We start from the raw sequence: 22,013 nt of genomic DNA, 5'->3' as shown, positions 1-22,013 counted from the left end.
TATGCGGCGTAAAAGAACAATCGGAGAGCACTCCTGTCCGCAGCATTTCCGTCTGAACGTCAGCTTTTAAGAGGGCTAGCTTTTACTCATCATGTTGCGAGATTTCGTAGTGTCTGCTACCAACCTGAGATCACAGCGCCATGTGTGGTAGTAACTATTCATGAAGTTTCGAGATTTGGTTGGTCTGCTACCGCCATGAGATTACAGCGCCATCTGTCGCAACAAGTGGAAAACAGCAAGCACATCTTTCATTGAGACTTGTAACGCCATCTACCATGTAGACATTCGTTCCACTATATATACTCCGGCGACAAGAGGCACCTATTCGGGGATAGTTGTGTACCGAATTTGGTAGGCAAATAAAGCCCTATGGGTTGTGGTGCAGGAATAAAGCCACAATTAAATAAAAAGGAAAGATTTTATACATGCAATTACTAATTGAAGGATTACCATATCACACCGCAAGGCGAATTTTAGGCCCACCTTGACCCCAAACGAAAAAAATGAAAAGTAGTTTTTGGGGAAAGGAAATGGCGCAGTGTATGTCTCACATATAGGCGGACACGTTATGTGCGCCGTAAGGGAAGGAATAAAGGAGGGAGTGAAAGAAGAAAGGAAGAAAGAGGTGCTGTAGTGGAGGTCTCCGGACTAACTTAGACCACCTGGGTTTCTTTAACGCGCACTGACATCGCACAACACACGGGCACCTTAGCGTTTCGCCTCCATCGAAACGCGGCCGCCGCGGTCGGGTTCGAACCCGGTATCCGTTTGGGACATATCTTGAGGGGATGTAACTCGACAACGGGTAGACGTGCATCGTAATTGCTGTGATAGATGGCGCTAGATGTCGAACGCACCGCTAGGTGGAAAAGTTATTTTACTTTTCCGAACCACTCACGGTTTTCTTCACTGGCCTCGCTGGATGCGGAAAGTCTTTCGTTTTATGCGTGGAAATAAAGCTAACGCTCGTTACTTAACGTACGTCTTCCTGACGATAGCGGCCTTTTTTTCAAGTCATCGTTGTCACGTGCAACTTATCACGTGGCCCTTGGATGACATCGGTAACGTTTTGCAAGTCATTGTTGTCCCGTGACACTCATCAAGTTGCCGTTGGATGACATCTGCAACGTTTTTGCAAGTCATCGTTCTCTAACGCCAGTACACATGCCCAACGCAATTTACTGATGTGCAAACCACACCACGTTTACTTCGTGCCCCTCTAATGTGTTTCAACCAACGGCCGTTCGTGTCGTATGCGTTGCGCGCCCACCCGCCTGACACAAAGAGGGCCTGAGTTTGAACCGCAGTGCCAGCGAATTTATTTTCTCGAATGGTCTATTTCGTCCCGACAGGCTCTTATGACCGGACCTGTCATCAGAGCAGACTTTTAATTGATGTGATCTTTATCCGTGTGATAAATTTTAATGCTTTCGCATTAAAAGTAATCACATGAATAAAGACTTAGGTGGAAGGTGCTAATAGCAGGAAACAAACACATGGAATCACTGGTGGAGATGTTTTTGGTACGAATACCAAGGAAAGGCCAAGAGAGGAGAAGAGCGTTCCTGGCCACCTGGTTGCACAAAGTGTTCTAATTTTGTTCTGCAACAGGATCACACAAGGAGCTCTTACATAAATCCTCTCTTTTGATTGTCTCAGATCATGTTGATGATCATCCTGGTCATATCATCCCTTAGCCCTTGCGGTTGGAGATACTGTTGAATTAGAGAATGCAATCCCATGAGCCACCATGGTCACTTCAGTTCATAAATGTTCACATTTTAGTCAGCGCCTTGTGGTTATGTCGCCTGTTTTGAAGTATGCTTTGGAGTCCACTTTCTGCGTTATTTTTCTGTGGCCGTTTTCAAAAAATTTACTTTTGTATGCATCCTTACATCCTTCCGCAAAATATTTTCGCGTGTGAATATGCACTCGTTTTGTGAAAAGTTACCAGGCTGCGGGGCTTCATTCGAATGGTACATTCGGCCACATAAATCGCCTATGGGCCTACGAAAGTCGTCAGGTGTGAGAATAAATCTTTTTCCAATCTACAAAAACTTCCAGCCTAGGGGGTGTCGTAAATGCACACTACACGGCTCAAGCAGAATCTGTTCAAGCAGAGCCATATACATTGTATGTTTGTCTACGTACGCAAATAAACACTGACCTCAATGTTTTTGTATGCACACGCACGCATGCATCCTATCATTCGGCGCAGCGTATGTGGTCTCTGTGCGGCGACTAAATACAGTGGCAAGGCAAGTTATTGGGTGGTCATTATAGGATTGCGTTCCACAAGCGACAAAATGAACGTTTAGTGCGAACGTCGTCTAGCATTATTTCGTCTGGCGAGTGTGCACCATAGCATGAAGTCAACATCGATGGCAATAAATCTTAAAACGCCTGCGTTCCTCAAACGTCTCCTCTAAGACAGTCGTAAAATACTTCCAACAAGGCCGCAAACTCTGTGCGGGGTTCTTGCAGGACGCCGGCCCTCACTGTTCGTCGACGTGCGCCGGCTCCTCTCGTCCGTTGGTCTGTCCCTGTGGCCCCTGCCCACGCACCAGCCCGTAAATGTGGCCGCTGCGTTGATGGCGCAGTTACGAGACCTGGCAGCACCCTTCGTCACCACACTTTCCGTGAGGGAGCACGCCGGGGACCTGCGCAGGCCTGCCATCTACGTCAGTAATAGGAATGGCCCGCTCCCGGCAAGGGCGCCTGATTTGCCGCTTCAACCCTTTGTGGAGCCACGAGAATTGCTCGCTCAAAATGAGGGTTACAAACTCTACAAATACATTTTGATTTGATCGTGCACTCGTGATGCTTACACATATCAGGTTTACTGTAGAAGTACAACCGGCAATGAAAGCGACCGCAAAGGGGCGAATGCGAGTTGAACTCAAATGGAAAACTAGGCATTAGGCTGAATCGGCATTAATCTCGAGCAATATTTCAAGCTCGTCGCAGAGAATGCCTTTACTGCTTTTTTCCGGGCTGTGTGGCTTGTTTGTCTGGTACTTTCGTAGTGGGTCACTCCGTGACGCAGTGTACTTATGTGAGTCGTGGGGTAGAGTAGGAATTATCCACAACCTCAAGGGTAGTATGCCACCTATTTCTGAACCACCGGAGCAAGTTTACATTTTTCTAATGCCGTTGGAGATATAACCAAAAACCTCCTCTCCACTTTAAATGGTTCATATGAATTTTTTTCAAATCACGTATCTAGCCATGTTGCCTTGAAAAATTATAAGAGGCGGAGTAGCTCGCAACGCTACAGAAACGGACACAAGACGTGCATGCTTTAGAGGATAGTGTTAAGCCGCCTCACGAAGGACAGAATATAACTGGCTAGATTAAAGCCATGACACACGACAATTCGGATTGTGAGTTGTGCTTAGAAATGCAGCTATGAATTCGATGCCGTCATTCTTGCTTAATATTCACCATAGTGTCTAAGAAAACGCACTTCTTGGATTTTAATTAGCAGCTTTTCAGTTTCATCGTGATGCGTCAATTAAATCCCAAGTTTTTAAAGGAAATTCCCACGGCACACCAGGCATCGGTTGCGCGTACAATATCCTCCAAGCGCTATACCGTTTCATGTTTGTCTCTCGCTGGGTGATCAAGAATCGGTAATTCTTTTCCATATTTCATTGCTCTTGCGTAGATTTTCCAACCTGCTTCAGAGCGACCAATGCGACTCGACATTACATATTTTGCAGCCAGCATTCCTAACTAATACCGGCTACCGTGTCTCGAAAATATTGCTATAATTTCGTCGTCTTCTCTAACACACTTCGTCATAAAGTGCTTCATGAATGAATCGGTCACATTTTATATTTTCTTTCGAAAATCCCTCTGCATTAGTTCTTAAGTTCCCAAAAGTGAGGCTGCTTTCTGCACTGGTGCTTTTAACGTTTTGTCGCGTACAAGGTCGTGTTCTAAGACGTCGGTATGGGAAATACATTACTGTTAAAAAGACTGGCAAGGTGCGGCCCTGTATCTTCATCTGTATATAGTTGTATATACGCGTGTTGCCTCTGAAATAAATATTTGTCGCCAGTCATCAATTCGTGCAGCACTGTTACTCAGCCGCTCGATGGAGAGCCCACCAGGCCTTCCAAGAAGCCTCTCTGACTGCCATAATTGGGCAGCATTCGCTCGTGTCGGCGTCACGTAGGAGTGATGCTCTCCAACAAAGCTCCTGACTTCCGCCTGAATTGCACAAAAAACTGGAGTTCGCAAGGCGGCACACCACATGGTCCAGTAGGCAAGCTAGACGGAGTGTTATGTGAGCTTGATAAGAGAGCTGACGCGTTATACCCGGAACAGATTGGTTTGGTCAAGAGCTATAACCTCGACACTCCGAGTTTATTTTAACCCCCAAAAGGGACCGCTTCTCCTTCGCGACTTTCTCCTCCGCGAGTTTGGCCTCTTAGACAGCATTAAACTACGTCTCACGGACCCACGGATCCAGGCACGTTAGGCAGCCAACGCAGGAATCTAAAACACCTCCGCATCCGCCAAAAGCCAGCCTACACGGCAGGAGTGAATCTGGACAGAGCAAAGCTCGGTGGGAGAGGAGAGCGGTGTGATGCTCACCCTAACATCACGAGCAGGACTAACGCTACACTTCACCGCGGTCAATCGTTGTGTAGCCTCGCACGTCAGACTGGCACTTTTTTGTGAAGACTCGTTGCTGACCCTTGCTACTTGGATGTCACGAACGCAGCGCCCTCAGCAATTCTCACTAAAACAATAACGACTTCTTTTATTCTACCTGCTCTGCAGAGGCTACACGCAAGCGGGTAGCCTTGAGCAGTATCTTGAGTAGAACCGACGTCGGAGAAAAAGCTAGGTTCCCAAAGTCTGTGAACGACTACAGCACACTTAAAGTAGACCCCAGCGATGAAGTGACTGCTGCTTCACATACTGTCCTGTGCATACAGTCACATTTTATTGGCGTTTACACTAAGCTATACAGACACGGTACGCAAATGATTTTTTTGAGCGTAACATTTGCAAAGCTTTGACGCAGCGGCTGGTCCTCTTAGTCAATGTTGGTTGTGTAGGGCTAATCACTTCCCTCTGCACACTTACAGCAAAATACGCCATAAGGTTCAAAGTACAGAGACCGCCTTTTCACTTTAGCCTGCTTCGTCGCATTCCCATGTAAAAAAGACAGGTACCGCGGCAGGAGCATCATCATCAGTAACATCATTTCCACACTGTGCAGTTTACCCTCCTGCTTTAGACGGCAGCCAGTATCCCGTACGCGCTAGCGGCGTCTTTTGCCACTTGTATGATCCTTGCTTAAGTCTCCGGGTAGGAACTGAATAGATGAGTCTCCCGCTGGTCCTTAGACTATTCATGGTACCCCAACGGGATCCGCAGCACATTTCCATATTTTATGGTCGAGCTTTTCGGGTATATGACCCTCCACATACCACATAGCCGGACTGGGGATGTGTTTGCAGGCGACGCCAGTTGGCGGCCTGACTTTTACTGAGAGAGTTGATGACAGGCTATCTCTGTAGGACCATAGGAAGCCGCGCTCAGTGTAGACTTATACCAACCCTCCCGCTCGGCATGCGAGACCTCCAGCTAGTTCGTGGGCCGTTTCGTTCCGAGCTAGGGAGGCGTGTGCGGGGGTCCAGAGACCCTGCATATGTATACTTTCTGTGATCGTCTGCAGGATTCGTCTCGCTTCGGGAGTGATTATCCCTGTGGCCAGACTCAGCACTGCCGATATTAAATCATAACTATGGTCAGAGCAGTTGTGCGTGTTATGCCTAACGCTATGGCAGTTTCTTCTGCCATCTGTGTCTTGTCCGTGTTGACAGAGTGCGACAAGTCATCCTGCCGTTGCCTCGGTCGGCTGCGTGAGGGTAGACCACGTCCTTTGAATTTCGGAGGCTCTTCTCTAGGACCTCGGCTCTCTTTTCCGTGTATTCGTTATGATGCATAGAGTCCATATTTTTGGCAATGGTGGGATCGTTAGTTTATTCCACACTTCTCACGGCATGCCTACTTTTCGTCCCCGCTGTCTTTCGTACGTGATGGCCACCCTGCACGAGATTTTCGTACCAAGATATTCACAAACTTGAACAGCAAGGAGTGTCTTGCTGTGGAAAAATCCCGGACCACTGAGCGTGAGCGCAGTGATCGGGCCTTAAATCAAGATATGTTGACTGATTTGTCTGTCCAGTTGGGTTTGATTACTTTATAATAAACTCTAAAACATCTTCAACAAATAGCTCCTGCCCCCGGTCACCCCTGAAGGAGGAGCTCAGCCGTGCCCGAAACGTTGGGTTTTCAAGTTTTCGGTTGTGAATCTGTCAGAGCTTACTATAAGTAATCGTGCCAACGTTTACACGTACCCACTCTATACGCGTTCACTTCACCAAGCTCAACCACGTCGTCTTTTGTGAGCATCATGTCCTTGGAACATTGTACGCGAAGCGTCAGGTGCACTGGGCGAATCAACGGTATTTGCCCTCACACATCCGCCGCGTAAATATTTCACTGGTATAAGGAGCTAAGCATTACATCACTTCTCGGTCAATACTGTTGGTCCCATTAGTCTCTTGGCCTGGTATCAACGGAAACTTTCAAACACAACTTGGACAATTTCTGGAAGAGCAAGTACAAAGCGTTCACATGCTCTAAAATATATCGTTCTTCGGAAGGACGCACAAGTAAATGGGCGGTAAGCATAATTAGGTTCACTGTCTACTATTCTGCCATCACACTCCACTGCTAGCTTGGGATGTAAGATTTAACCCCAAGATGAGTAACTAAGCTCTAGATGTCCGTCTTAAATTGCTTTGCGAGCTTCTCCGGCGTAAGGCGCGATAAATGCTCGACACCCAACGGAAGCGTCAGAAAATGTTCCAAAGGCGAAAAGAATGCTCAGAATGGCCAACTATTTTGGCTTCCGCGTTCTTCATATTTCTGAACTCCTTGCACTTCGGAAAGCATCCACGGCCGAGAACACGGCGGCTTTTGGAGTTTCGCAAGCAAAACTTTCAAATAGCTCAAGGATTTAATTGTCTCGGACTTCTGCCGCCCATTACTGTCCGTGATATTGTCAAAATTGGCCATACACACGCAGACACTCGGTTTGGGCACTGCTTTGCTCCAGAGAAAACTCGGAAGTGAGCTGTTACGTGTCTGTTCAGGGGCACGTCATGTAAGTCTTGTCAGCATCAGGCTCGTCACAGTCCCCATTTAAAAGTAAGGCATTCGCAGAAGGCTGGTTTGTCGTGGGATATTGTAGCGTCAGTGTTGGAAAGCCAAGTTCGTTATGTAAGGTTCGGTGGGCGGAAAAAGTAGGCAGAAAACTAACGTTCGCTGCAGCGACACGTCGCGATGCCTAGTTTTCACCAGCTCTTAAACTGGATCACAAACATTTCCAGAAAGTGTGGCGCACCTGTGGTGTTCCCAGGCCGGGTTATGCTGGACAAGTACCATTTAGCTGATTTGGTGACTGTACATATTGGCTGCACGCAGCACATAGAGCGACAGGAAATGACACCCCTTACGAGCTGACTTAAATGATGCGTACAGACTGTGATTTGAAGGTCTTCTCACGGTCATTCAAGAAAAGAGCCTGAGTAAGATTTTTGTTGTTTTCCAAGCAAGCGTGATAACAGTCCCAATGAGAGAAGGTGCGGTCATGTGCACCCAAAAAAAAAAAGAACAGGCAAAGAAGCTAGTAAGCAATGGCGGGGTGAAGGCAGGACGAGAAATTCGGGACGAATAAACGGTCACAAATGCACAGAGAGAAGCGTTCCGCGAGAAGAAAAAAACGGAACTGTGCTATTAGGAATCAAATATAGAAACACCACTTGCGGAGCGACGATCGAGTGCATAAAGCGTTGTTCAAAAGGACATTACAAAAATAGCAACCCATTTACTAAAATGAACTTCTCTTAAAAACAACGTTTTTAAAGGGCTGCTACGAAGCGTATACTGAGTGACAACAAATGGTGGGTGTCAGTATCTCCAGCGTATAAAACTATACATCAGAGTCACCAGACTGAAAAACAGGCAAAAACCATACATCAAACAAAACACGGCGCAACAAAATACGCTGGTCACAGTCGCAATTCGTGTTACAGTGCTGATGACCATCAAGATGAATACTTACTACAGGTGTTGACTGTAGGGATTACAGGTTGTGAGGATTATAATGTTCGTATTGTTAATGCCGCGCAGACATCAACCAGGCGTGGTGCAAGAGGACAAGAGCACACGCTCGCAAAGCATGTCGATAACGTTACAAATTCCCTTTTCATGCATACCGACAACTCAAATTAGCGTTTCAAGCTTGCACGCGTAGCTGATTTCAGAAAGTTTGCATGCGGTGGTAGTTTACCTATTCTCACAATGCTTGCGTTTACCGGACATTGCTAGAGTAAGTAAGAGTCAGTTGACAGGATGGACGGCCAGGAGTTCCCGGAAAATTTGTGAGCTTACCGGCCCCTAAAAGTGTCAGTGAGGGGAAGGTGACCTGAATGCAAGGTTTCGTTCGACTTAATGCTGTATAAAAGCCAGCAAAAGTCATCACCACCATACCCGACGCAAGTGCTACTTCTGCGCCGTAGGCCTCTCCTTTCCTGTTCGGGAAAAAGAGGAATAATAATAATTGGTTTTTGGAGGAAAGGAAATGGCGTAGTATCTGTCTCACACATCGTTGGACACCTGAACCGCGCCGTAAGGGAGGGAATAAAGGAGGGAGTGAAAGAAGGCAGGAAGAAAGAGGTGCCGTAGTGGAGGGCGCCGGAATAATTTCGACCACCTGGGGATCTTTAACGTGCATTGACATCGCACAGGAAGGCAAATATTGTTATTTGGTGTACTTTTCGTCTTGTTCCTTCTGCCTGTTTTCTGGACATTCTCGTACACTCGAGGTTTGCTCTCTCTCTCTGGTCTTGCTCTCTTCTTTTTCTAGCGCACGGCAGCGCCTTCTTCCACACAGACTTCTCATGACGTTTGCACTGAGCGTGTTAAGACGACAGAACCAATGAGAACGTTCAGGCTCACAACCACATTTCTTATTAAACGCGTACACCACAACGTATAGCGATGAAACAACAGGACATTTACCAACAAAATAACGGATGAAAATAAATGTCGAAAATAAAGTACCCTTTTCGTTATGATGAAGGTACGACCAATAAAGCTATAGTCGGAGAGGAGTAGAAGTACCTGGCAAAAGTCTTTCGAATTGTGCAGTTGAAGGAATTTTATGCGCTAACGAGATCACAGATCCCGCTTGACCTGCGGGTTATTTATCTTCCTTAAAAAAGGTTGGTAGCCGCAGGGCTCAGAATACGCGCTTCCAGGCAATTGAACAGAAGTGGCGAAGTCAGCGTTCCCTCGGCAGAACAGCCCAGCAGTGCATAGTAGGCATACTCTTTTGTGCATATTAAATAAAATTTGCGCATCACTGAGCATGACAGACATTCTGGAGGCGATCGCTGTTTCGTGACGCATCGAAAGGGCTTCACCCTCTCAACTCTGTCTTTCCTTCAAGCATAAAGCTGTCCCCTGAGCTGCAGTGGAGACAATAAATTACCCTAGACGGAGTAGCTCTCCGCCAGGTTGTCCATGTTGCAAAAATGTTATGAACACAAAGGAAACAGGAAATTTCTATTCTAAGCACCTTATGCCTCCTTTGGTAGCTGTTTATTAGACTCTGTTTTCATCAATCTCGCACTCACACTCGGAAAAACGAAGATAGTAAAATGTGCTGCTGGGGGGTCAGTCTTCCGTCCTGCTACAAAAGGCTTCGCGCATTTGTGGGGAAGACAGAGAAGCACTCGCTCCGTCATTTAAATTTATCGTTGATTGTTTACACCTGCATACCAGGGGAGCCTCCATGACGTACTCAATAGAGTTAGGGCGTATGTACATGAGAAAAACGCAGCCGAACATCCATAAGGTGCTATTTGCCATCTTTGAAAAATTAGCAAGCCCTTCACTAACGCGTCCGACAAACCTCTGTCTTGGGGAGGAACATTAAATCCTCCTGCTTCATCGATCAATGTTCTTTTATTGCTCTCTTTTATTGCTCGCACCTAACAGCGCATTTCACTGCCCGCTTTCTTAGTAAACCTTCAATAGTCGTCTTTGTTGCACTCAAAGAGACCTTATTCACGATGTTTGTTTTTTTACAAGATCAACTTTTGACACTAAGAAGTTCGAAGAACGACAGCAACCGTCTGACCAGTACAACAGCTTATTTTAATTGAAATCTGTCATTCCGCCACTTACCAAGCTTAAGCCGATATTGCAGAAAACAATCTTACTTTGTAGCGCTTCCCTGATGCAATTATTAACTGTAGACATAAAGGGAGCAGCTACCACGGTGGCTTAGTGGTCTTAGTGCTCCGCTGCTGAGCCGAAAGAAACTGGTTCGATTCCGATCGCAAGGACCTCATTTCGATGGAGGTGAAATTATAGAGGCCCATGTATTTTATGATGTCACTGCACGTTAAAGAACCACAGGTGATCTTATTTTTCCTGCGCCCTCACACTGCGGAATTCCTCACACTCTGGCTCACTTTGGAGCGTTAAACACTATAAGCCAAACCAAACAAAGTGACCATCTGGTAGCAGACCGCAGCACATAAAATGAGTATGCTGGCTTGGGACTAAGTTTATGTGCGAGCTTGTGAAAGCGTATTTAATGCGCAGTTTGGTACATATTTGCGTTAGCCAGCAATCTAGTGCTCTCGAGTGCACACATTTCTTTCTTCGACATGTTCCAGCCTCCATACAGATGTCCTCTTGCGCTGGCGTCGTTCCTAACGTATGGCTTTTTTGGAATAGTAACACGGCAATGTTGACACGTTTCGTTATTTTGTCATACGAAAAAATACTTGCATTCTGGTCGTCTTTTGTTCTCTCGCCTCCTTCCGCTTGTTGTGCGCGCTTATTTTTATCATGAATGGAAACTGACAGAACAGGCTCTTTGAGCGCATGCGCGTACTGAGTTTATTTGCAAGAGCAGCAGTCGAAGCAGCGGGAACAAGTATTCGAGTGCAGGTAGCAGATGCTCAGGCTTTGAAGCTGGCAGTGCATATTGTGTTGTCAACATCTGCTGTGGCGAGCATGGCCGGCCAAACGCAAGTATCTGCTTTACAATTCTCTAGAATTGGACAGTGGTAGCAGAGCTGTTGTTTGGCATGAGAAGCGAGTGCAAGAATTTAAGAATACAATTAGCATTAAGGCCGACAAGGAAGTCAAGCACAACAACCCTTGCGGTGATGAAGTCCGCCTGGCTTCGACGTGGCACTGTTTACAATAATGAAAAGAAACAGTGAATCACAACAACCACTGCAGCGATACGTCTTTCTGCGTCCTACGTGGCGCTGTTTACAGTAATAAAGTGATACAGTGAATAACAACAACCACTGCAGCGATAACTCTGTCTACACCCAATGCGGTATTGCTTAAAATAATAGAGATAAAGGAGCCCAATTCGCACCCAGAAAGTTTCTCAGTGCGCGTTGGGTACAAATTAAGCTGCAAAACTCTTACCCGCAACTTCTACCGTCAAATGGGTAACTAGAAGAGCGCGGTGTGAAGTAAAGAAGTTTCAAGACAATATACCGGGCTCGCAAAAAACTACTGGGACAACTCTAGTGTTTTTGGGCACAGTTCAGCGAAATTAATCATAACTGAGGTAGACTTCAAGGCGACAGACAGTCCGGACAGCCATCACCAGACCATGAGACAAGGAGGAGCCTGTTTTACAAGACATATCAGAATGAGGTTTTACCTGCTTTTATTCACCCGTGAGCTGCCCATTACTCTCCCTGGCTGTAGGGTACTGGTGCTGTCCAAATGGTTTCCAGACGAATTGGTGAGACCAGGAAGCCCTCAGCACTGTTGCGCCGAAACCGGCAATAGAGTCCTCCAGCGGGTCTGCACGGAATGTATGGCCTGTTCTACAGGAGAGTCTCAATCTCCACGATCGTTGGAGGAGGCCATCCTTGTGCAGCTGACTAGCCAATTAAACAACAGTTACACCCTCCATCATCACTGTCTGTGGCTTAGCATACTCGCAGCTGACTTATGGCAGAGGGAGACATGGTTTTTGCATGGGAGTGTGCGGTTACAATGGCTCCTCTTAAGTGCTATGGAGGCAGTGACCTGTAGTGAAGCAAATTCTAGGGACAAGAATCATCTTGACTGTTCAGTAGGCATGGCATGAAACGTAATGTCACTTGTATCATTTCCTCTCTGTACCGTCATGCTATGATTCAAATAACGGTACTTGTTCGGCATCGCATCGAGTAGCAACGCCTTATTTTCACCTCCAAGATCGCTTACTACATATACTCAGAGGCCTTAGAAGATCATTTCTGAATAGCAGTTAATTCTTCGGTTGCGAATCGTTTAGATATATCATACGTACTCAAGTTTTACATTCCACCTTGCTGTTTCCCTTCGCATGTTTTATTTACTCATGTGGTGAAACAATTTCTAGCGATAAACGCTACCTGGTCCTCTAATAAAGCACACACCGTATATGACACATGTTCGAGATGCGCCCACTGAGTGCCACGTATGTTGCTTATGGCTCAGGAATTTCTAGGCACAATTCTTTTCACGGATACTACGGCAACAATAATGTTTATAACGGCGATGGTCCCTCGCAGAAACAGGTTTGTAAAATATTCGCAACAAAGCTCGAAACAAATTTACGCACTGCAGGCAGCCACATTTCCGTTGTGTTGGAATAAAAAAATTACGATAGCACTTAATTAATATTACGGGTGATAATGCGTTCGAATGCCCCTTATCTTCAGTTCATATATTCTAATATAGTACTCCTTATTGTAGTAGATTTTCATAGATATTAATTTTCTTACTCCTTAATTTTTGTTCATTTTTTGTCTCGTGTTCATCCTGAGGCAAACATCTTCCGGCTTCTCACTCCTCTCTTCTACAAGTGAGGAAGGCAATTTCTGCCTCTTCATTCAGCCGCATGCTAACTGTGTAAAGTAGGTTTTCCGTGTACTAACCGTGGAAGGTGACTGGGGGCTCTTGCCACCGGCCTTGAGGCACCTGCCGCCTTGACTCCTGCCCAGTGGAGGGTGGCAAGTATACACAGCACTATGTCGGACGCCGCCTTTTCATCACGACGGGGCATCTAAGGCTGAAGCATTAACGCAACTATTGAACGTTCAGGACCCTAAACGGACAGTCATTGTGGTGTGTTCTTTAAAAGACACTGAACGCGTGAAGCTAGTGAGCGGAACTGGGCATTCAGTTATTCCTGAGGTTTTTTTTTTGTGAACAAACGCAGCTTGACGCTCCGGAGCTTCTGCTGCGCCTGACTCCGTGGCAGCGGACGCAGTGGCATGCCACTATGACCACTGGCGAGAACAGCGACGAGAGCTGGCTGCTTCATCGTGAGGCCTACACGAGCTATGCTCTGGCCGTGCTGTCCGAGCTCCTGCCGGCTCACACGTTGGACGGGACGGTGTCTCGGCTGGCCGCGCTGCTCTTCAGCGTGGAGACGACCCTCGCTGCGAGCATTCCCCGGGGTTTGACTTACGCAGATCGCTTCGAGCTCCACCTCGGCGAATTTGGACGGCTCGAGGATCTGGTGAGCACATCTGCTAATTGCACCTCTTGTCTGGCTATTCTTAGTACCTCGTAGGTCAAAAAGTATTTGCGATTAAATTTCCGTTATCATGCAAGACAGAACTTTTGTAGCTCTAGTTCTTCGCGGAGTATAAAAGAAGTGCAGTTAACTGAAGGGGCCTATGTTGAACGTTCCACGGATTTTCATGTTTGCAAGAAGGTTTTGCCTACATTTTAAGCAATGTCTAATGGAATAGTTTTCTGAACTGCACAAGCTGGAACTTCCTTCAAGATACTCTAAAGGTAGTCCTTTTAACCGAACAAAACTGATTAGAATGAAACTAAGCGAAAAGAATTTTAAAGTAGCTACCACGATGGTGGATGATTGGTTGAGTTTTGTTCTAGATTCGGCACAATACCTGTTGCCGAAAAGTTGTGAAAATTCTTCAGAAAATTTTGTTTAAAGTTTACCAACGAAGCTGACGTCAATCAAAACTGAGTTTGAAAAGCCGAGATTTTGCAAAAGAGCGCATACAGTATAACCTCTGCATATATAACCTCCTGTTTTATGAAGCCAGAATCTCGAGCAGCATTGTAATTATGAAGGCACGTAGCTGAGAAGATAGAAATTTGTGCAACAATAGTACTCAATACATCTTGACAATGTGGCTCTCAGCCCTGTGTTTTTAAACAAATAACACAAATAATGTTCTCAAATACATTATTTCACGGACAACTTTTCAGGCGTTTAAGAGCAGCGTTTTTTTTTTTGCGGAATGCAGCTTACCCACTTCCTTTAAAATCAAATCAAAACCTCTTATTTCTCCTTTACGCATCACTGTTGCAATTCAATATCTATCAATAAAACTGAATAAATGTAAAAAAATTACCCCCATTAAAAATGTTTTGTCATACACGACACCAGAATAATCACTGAAAGGGAGTTATGTCGTCTAATATGCAAAGTTATCACTTTTATGCAAGTGCTGTTAAAGCATCTACTTAACGTAAACACTACAGCTATTAAATAAAACTTCAGGTATCTGAATAAGTGAAGAGCGCATACATACCTATATACGCGTAGTAATAGCCAGAATACGTGTTTCAGTTTGAATGGTAATCAGCAACAAATATGAGGCGTTCGTTTCCAACTTTAGGCACAAATAAACGAAATTTAGAATGTGTTTAAATGGTTGTACATAATTTGACTGATTTCCCATAAAGAAAGGAAAGTAAAAACGTGCATGTTTCGCGTGCAATTGAAAAACCGTCCCCATCTACATGAGAATTGTTTGTGAAATAAAATGTACTGACGCTGTTTTATGGGAAGCCTTATGGTAGGAAGATATATTAAAACCTGCGCACCCACTTGTAGAAGATATGTGCTAAAAGTTATTATAAATTCTGAAATCTTTGTAGACTGGCGTATACACTGCGCGCGATTCATGCCACCACCGGCATTCCCAACTGCGGAAACGATGAGTACGCGTTTCCTGTGTGAGGAACATGTGAAGAATCTCTCGGTGAATGACACTTATCGACCTGGCACAGTTACAAGACACCTACGTGTCGACAGAATAAAAATTTTCCAAGCACATATCTGTGCCTTACCGCTGTAATGAGCAGATTGCCGGACTAAAAACACAGTTGCCAAGAGCTGGTGTCAGCGGGCTGGAATGACTGTTTTCGCGTGCCTGATCAACGCTGGATGGGGATTTATTGCGTAATGCAATGCCAGGAAATATCGCCTCCGGTCATTTACAAACATGAACAGATATCACACTACTCAAGCGCTTATCCCTTTCGCTTACAAAAAGTTGACCTACCCCTGGCGCCGAAACTGTCCCCTTCAGATCACGAACTGAACGTCACAACCACTGAATCGCTGCGGCCTGTTAATGTCCGTCCACATCCACCAGGTCATGTGGCGGGACGTGCTTCACGGCGTTATCGGAGGTGCGGAGAACCGTTCACTGGACCCCGTCCCGGTTGTACTCTTCAGCCGCAGTTACCTGGCCTCCATCAACAGCCTCCTCGCTAACAGGTACAAGCGCACACTGAGAAGTGGCTGTGCAACATGCGTACGTGTGATATTAAATTATTCATATACACATGCACTTAAACTAACATTGGAAGGACTCTTTTTAGCTCTTTGCTGTGCGAAATCACTATTCCGCACACCAACACCGACCAAGAAGCTTGTCCCAGTACTTATGTACGATCTTGTGTCGCTGCCTACCGACCCGACTTACTACCCCAGCTTACTTGATTTTCTCCGGTATGCTCGATAGTAAGGGTAAGCTTCGGTTTGTTCATAGGAGCGTCGAGCCCGCTGCGACATGGAAGTGCGACATGGGTCGCACAATCCCTACCGGTGGCTATAATAAAAACAGCCACTTTCCAGTGCCGTAGCGCATCACTTGGCTGCTACGCCGGTAATGGTATAAGGACTAGCCGCCATTCATGTATGTTAGGTATAGAATGACCAATTCTGCATATATGGGCACTAACCCACTATAGGTATCACGTCATACCCTTAAAGCGGAGCTTCAGTGCCCCATCCAATTGAGGAATAAACTCCTGCATTCGCACGTCTACCCATGTTAACGTTAAACCGCTACCAACTATTTTGAGACGTATCAAATGTTTGTACGTCAAGACAACCATGTTTAGCGAAGTTCTTCAAGATAAACAACTCGCACAGAAGTTCATGCGTTTCAGGAAGCAAAGAAAATGAAAGCTTGCACCACTCTCGGGCTGCGTGAGGGAATATCAACCACCCCGTTTCGACATCGGCACTCTCCACACCAGGCCGACAAGGCCATAAGTAGGAGCAGGCATTCCCAGTAACCAATGATGCATGGTGAAGGAAGGCTTAAATTACTGTACGTTTGGGTCCTCTTAAAATTTAAAGAGGTGACAGCACTGTTTTTATCGTATTCTGCACCTCTTACCCTCGCCAGTATTTCTGCAATGCCTCACCTCCAGAACATTGCACCAAGGGCCAAGCTCGCGCCAGATGTACTCCTCAAAGTACGCAGATATGTCTACTTTTCAGTTTTAAGTCAGAGAAACTTGAGTGGATACTTAAGCTCCGCCTTAAAGGTATACCGCGCTGCGTTTGTCGGTCCCTGCAGTGGCCTTCGGTCCTCGGTCCATATCACTTCGCAGACAGGGTCATTATGTACTGAAGGCGTCGTCTTCCATAAAACGGAGTCCGAGAACTGTCGTCTCACCAACTGGGTAGCACAACCAGTCACCACAAAACAGACCTGTTTATTCCAGACAAAAACAACGCTTCAAAAGGGAATATCATAAAACGACGGAGCCAAGCATGGGCTGCACTCTTGGAACAGCGCAATGCTAAAAGAAAACAGGCGCTACACCTGAGCGCAGCTGAACAAAAGTGCAGAATAGAGAAGACAGTTAAAAAGAACTAAGCAAGAAGTACCAAAATTATTGTGCGACCATAAAAAATGAAAAATTGTGTCCCTGCCCGTACCACTAAGTATAACGGGCTTAAGCAAGAAGTATATATAATAAGTTGGGGCAACCTAAAACGATAGAAAAATAATGTTTCTGCCTCCACCACTTATGTACAACAGGCTTAATCCAATTTGAAGCTAAATAAAAAGGCCCGAAGTGAATGGCGTAATTTTATCACCCGTAGGTGGGGAAAATAGAAAAAGAATGAGGGGGTAAAAGACTACATAGCGACCCCACAGCCAGGGGAACGGACCCGGGGAGACTCCCCTGATCTCCCCTGGGACGTAACGGAGAGGATGGATAAAATGGATAGGTTGTACGGTTGTCGGGAAAGGGGTTATGGGCATAGGGATGGGAACGGGGACAGCGAGTTTTAGGCTCTGATCCTTTGAATGTCTTGACTCCATTATTGGCCTGCCTGGCCAGGACAGGGAGGGCGTCAAGACTGCCCAATGGTGCGGCCCCACTGACGGGATGCCCGACCACCCACCAAGCACAACGGGCTCCGACCACCGGAGACACGAGAACATAACCCGGGGTCAAGTACCTCGGGCCCCTCCATGACTTTCAGCGTTTGTTTCAGACCCGCCAGCTACTACCCGTCGAGTGCTCTTCGCGGTTTCTCAACATCGGAAGTATGTGTTGCTTAGGAAGTAGAGGTTTAGGTCGTAAGCCTATCGGCCCTCCGGCGCCCGGCACCATCACCTAACACCTCCGGGAGGATCCACGTGTGCTTCCAACCATTCAACCATGCACTTATTTTCTCCCATGGCAAGCAAGAAGTACATAGATTAGTGTGGACAAAGAAAAAGAAAGAAAAATAATGTTGGCCAGCCCGCACCGCCTAAAGCACAACTGGCTAAGCAAGAAGTACAGAGATTAGATTGGGCTAAAGAAAAAGCAATTGCCCTGCCCGCACCGTCTTGCGACACAGTGGGCTAGCAAGAAGTACATTTGTTAGGTTAGTGCACGGAGCAAGACTATGGTCTTCCTCCGTGGATTGGGGCAACCTAAAATAAACGAAGAATATAGCAATAAATACAGAACCTAGCGTGTACTTAAAAATAATTAAAAACACTTGTGGTGAGATTCGGATGAGACAAAGCGGCAGCGGTGAGGGCTTGAAAAGCTTCACGAAATCTGGCTGCTTGTGAAGCAAATAATCACGCCACACAGCGATTCTATCCTTCCATCTGCGCTCCTCATCTCTGTAAGGTGCCGCCTCACCGTTCGTGTACATCCTGTTGGCTCGTGCTGGCCACCTAATTCGTGGCCACGCTCTAGCAACGCTCCCGCATGAACCCCAGCGCGCGACGCTTCGCTGCCCTTATAAAGCCTCCACCTCAGCAATCGCCACTTCTGGCCGGCAACAGTTTGGCCATGCGCAGTTGCGCTACCTGCGTGCGCACCTAGATGGCCGGAGGAGAGAGTGCGCAGTTTAAATGGCTAAAAAAGGGCCGTAGACCACTAGACTACTTCATTTTTATTTACCGCGATGTGTCCTCATACTATCTTTGGCGCAGTGGTGCGGTGACTGAGCGATAAGTGACTGTACTGGCAGATGGCTGTTTCAAACATAGCTGCCGGTGCGGCTTGTGATGCCAAGGTTGCTCTCCCCGAGCAACCTCTTGTGACCAATGATTCACTTAAGTACCACCTGCCTCGGTCGGTAGTTTGTGATGATGTCACAAAGTCAGGTGACCTAGGTAGCAGGCGGGCCATCAGGTTTTTCGCTCAGAACTTTGACGCCGGATTTTCAGCAGAACGGGATCCTTACGCTTTCTCGTTAAAATCACGTGTCCTCGCTGAAGCAACAGACCCGATATGTCCCATGCCTGCCGGGGCCTGTGCACAAATACTTCTGTCTTGTGGCGAGGCACATCGGTAGGACACCTGGTTATACTATATAACCATTGCCAGTGCATACCGGATCTCAGTGGTATCACCGTGATACGCAGAGACGGCGACACTTGTTGCTGCACGGTATGATGGAGGCATTACCCATTCATGGCAAAGGACTATCAGGCTCCCATTATGGATAGATAATGCATCCGTCATACGGCGCACCACCTGCCGCCTTATGCATAGCATCGATTTTTATAACGCGCGCAGCTTTTAGGCTCCCTTTTCTTCTCTCTGCGTCGCTGACGGCATCGGCATTGTCGGCGTACATAACCGGTTGTCCAAGTTGCAGAGCGACACGTCACCTGTAAGGCGGCTGGCACGGGAAGACCCCGGACAGTGGCTAAGAAGCGTAACACGCCACCTTCCACTACGCGTCGACCTACGTAGTCGGCGTAGTCGGTATAACAAGCCTTCTGACAGGTCACAGGTTACCGTGTCGCCTGTTACTTGACAGGTGGCGAGTAGTGGCAGATTGAAACGCTGCCTGCCATGGAGAAAGCGGAGGAATTGGCAACCGGAAGGCTGCCGCCATGGTGGCGTGTGAGGAGCTGCGGCCAAACTTCGCATTACCGACAATTGTAATCGCTTGTTCATTTTTCTCGGCCGACAAAAGGGGCGTTGCTGGGCAGTGAATTATGAATTGAGCAGAAATGAATTCAGTTTGCTTTGTTATATCGGGTGGTTCAGGGAAGCCAACCACTAATTTTTATAAATGGGTTCTGAAGCATGAGGGTGGCTTCCACCAAAGAATAATGCCAGTGATGGCGGACACCATAAAACAGTTTAATCATATTAACTTGTAAGCCAGATAAATATTTCATATCAGTTACCATTCTAAGCCATGTAGAAATGCGCTTGGTTGATTTTAGAGATTTATAGATTGCCGATAGCAATAGCTGTATCAGTTCTGAAAATTCCTAAAACGCGATTATCTTCAGCGCTGTGGCTCAAAACATTAGGGCATCTCGCGCTCCTTTCGATAAGCGCGCGTCTTGGGCGCCCGCTGAACAATGCTCGCCAAAGACGCCACTCTGGCTCACGCAAAGGCTTGAGCGCCTGGTTGACAAGATAACCAGTAGAAGACAGATCACCAACTGACTACCTCAAATGACTGACCGGTTTTCTGATTCCCGCCATCGCTGACATTACTAGGCGCTGAAGCTACCTTTATACTTCAAAAAGCCTGCTTGAAAAAATCAGGGGTGGATTTCGAGGAAACGCCTCGTTTTTAGGCGGCGGTGTTGCGTCACTAAAATTGGTGCAAAGAGTGCATCGTCTTTTGTGGACATTGTCTCGCGCCGTGTGTTTTCAGCTGGTAGCTAAAGCTCAGACGAAAAAACTAATTAAATACCGAACTGTTTCCGGGTTGAGTGCCGTCCCCCACGGCTCACATCTTCCTTTTTACCCAAACCGATGGAGTAGCGATTGGTTCCATTTTTCTCAAGCGTTGCTTTTAATACAGCGAGTGCATGTATACACAGTGCGTCCCACGTGGACTGCAGGTCCTCGGCGCTGGCCAACTACCTAGGGTGGCGTCTGGTCGAGCAGTTCGCCTGGTCCGGCGGCTGGGCAGCTCTGCGCGATGCCCGGTTGCGGTACCACGATCTGGTGCGGCCCTACCCGCTGCCCGAAAGGACTGACGCACTCCAGTGCGCCGCCGAGGTGTCCAGGGCACTGCCGGCGTCCAGCAGCCGTCTGTTCCGCTTTGCGGTCTCGATGGTGCCCAAAAGCGAGCGGGTGAGAGTGGATACACCCGACCACAGGCCTAGACCAAGCTGTCTCTCTCAGCTCGCGTTTCAAATGCGATCTTTATGGTAGTGTAGAAATAGCTTCTTTATGTTGGTCGGGGCCTTTTCTGGATGCACAAAAGAAATAATGTTGTGTACGTGTTATAATCCTCTCTTATTACGAATCAGCTAAAATGTTAACGAAAGCACTGTGACTGAAGTGACTACCGGCCGCCATCGTTTTCGTGCTTCTGCAGTCCCATTGTAGGGTTACGTTTGAGATCTCAAAATTCAGGAATTTTGCTTAAGTGCAGCGTTTCTAAAGAAGCAGAATAAAGAAGAAAACGATAGTACCAGACACGCTTAGCTACCGACAGACCCTTTTAATGGCAGTTTGGAACGTTGGATGTTCTCTCGTCGGTAATTCCGCCATGCCTCCTACGAGTTACAATTGCGGAATCGTCATCCTTATACCGAGATAGTAGGAGAATATTATGAATCTTCCAGTGAGACAGGTAACAAGCGCAGCAGTCCAACTGAAGGAGGGTTGGAAAGGTGGTAACTTTACAATCGCTAATTGACACTGCGTTCTCAGCACACAATGAGTAGCACATCCAATCACTCTGCCAACTGTACTTTGTCTCACTTTGCTGGCGTTGCAGTGTAATGTAATTGTTAATTGACAAAGCATTCTCACCATGGATTATGCAACAGGCCATTTTTTTAAGAAATTAAGGGAGACTCATTCACTGATTACCTGGGACTGTGATAGCATAGACATTCGTTGTGCGACCTTATGCACTACCAAATAGCCGACATTAGACTGCTACTTTGCACACATTTCAGTTCATTTTAACGGGATAACATTAAGGCCTTTGTGTTGCAGAAAATCCGGCGTGGTAGTGCCTGAACAAACCTGAGCTGCGCTTTCTAATTCTATAATTTTTTTTTTCACCAAGTCCCCAAAGGCGGGTTAACGCCAGCGGTCGGCGATTTTTTGTTCCAACGAGCCTTCTGTGTTCTCGCATCCAAATTAACAAGTGTTTTCGCCAAACATCAGTGCTTCGGCAGCAAAAAAAAAACTGACATGCTGTCTCGTCGTCGAGAACACAATGTACACGCGCGAAATCCAGTGGACAAAACGTAGCGCTTTCTCTAAAGAACAGCTCAAGATTAGTCGTATCCGAAATTTGAAGTCGATTGTGTCCCCGCCTTCGGCCGCTCTTTTCTTCTGAGCTGGACAACAGATACATCTCACAGGATGTTTTTCGTGGATTGAAGAGCGTCCGC

This window comes from Amblyomma americanum, chromosome 2 (assembly GCF_052857255.1).
Source record: "Amblyomma americanum isolate KBUSLIRL-KWMA chromosome 2, ASM5285725v1, whole genome shotgun sequence".
In the NCBI taxonomy this organism is placed as follows: Eukaryota; Metazoa; Arthropoda; class Arachnida; order Ixodida; family Ixodidae; genus Amblyomma; species Amblyomma americanum.
This window is presented reverse-complemented; position numbering follows the sequence as displayed.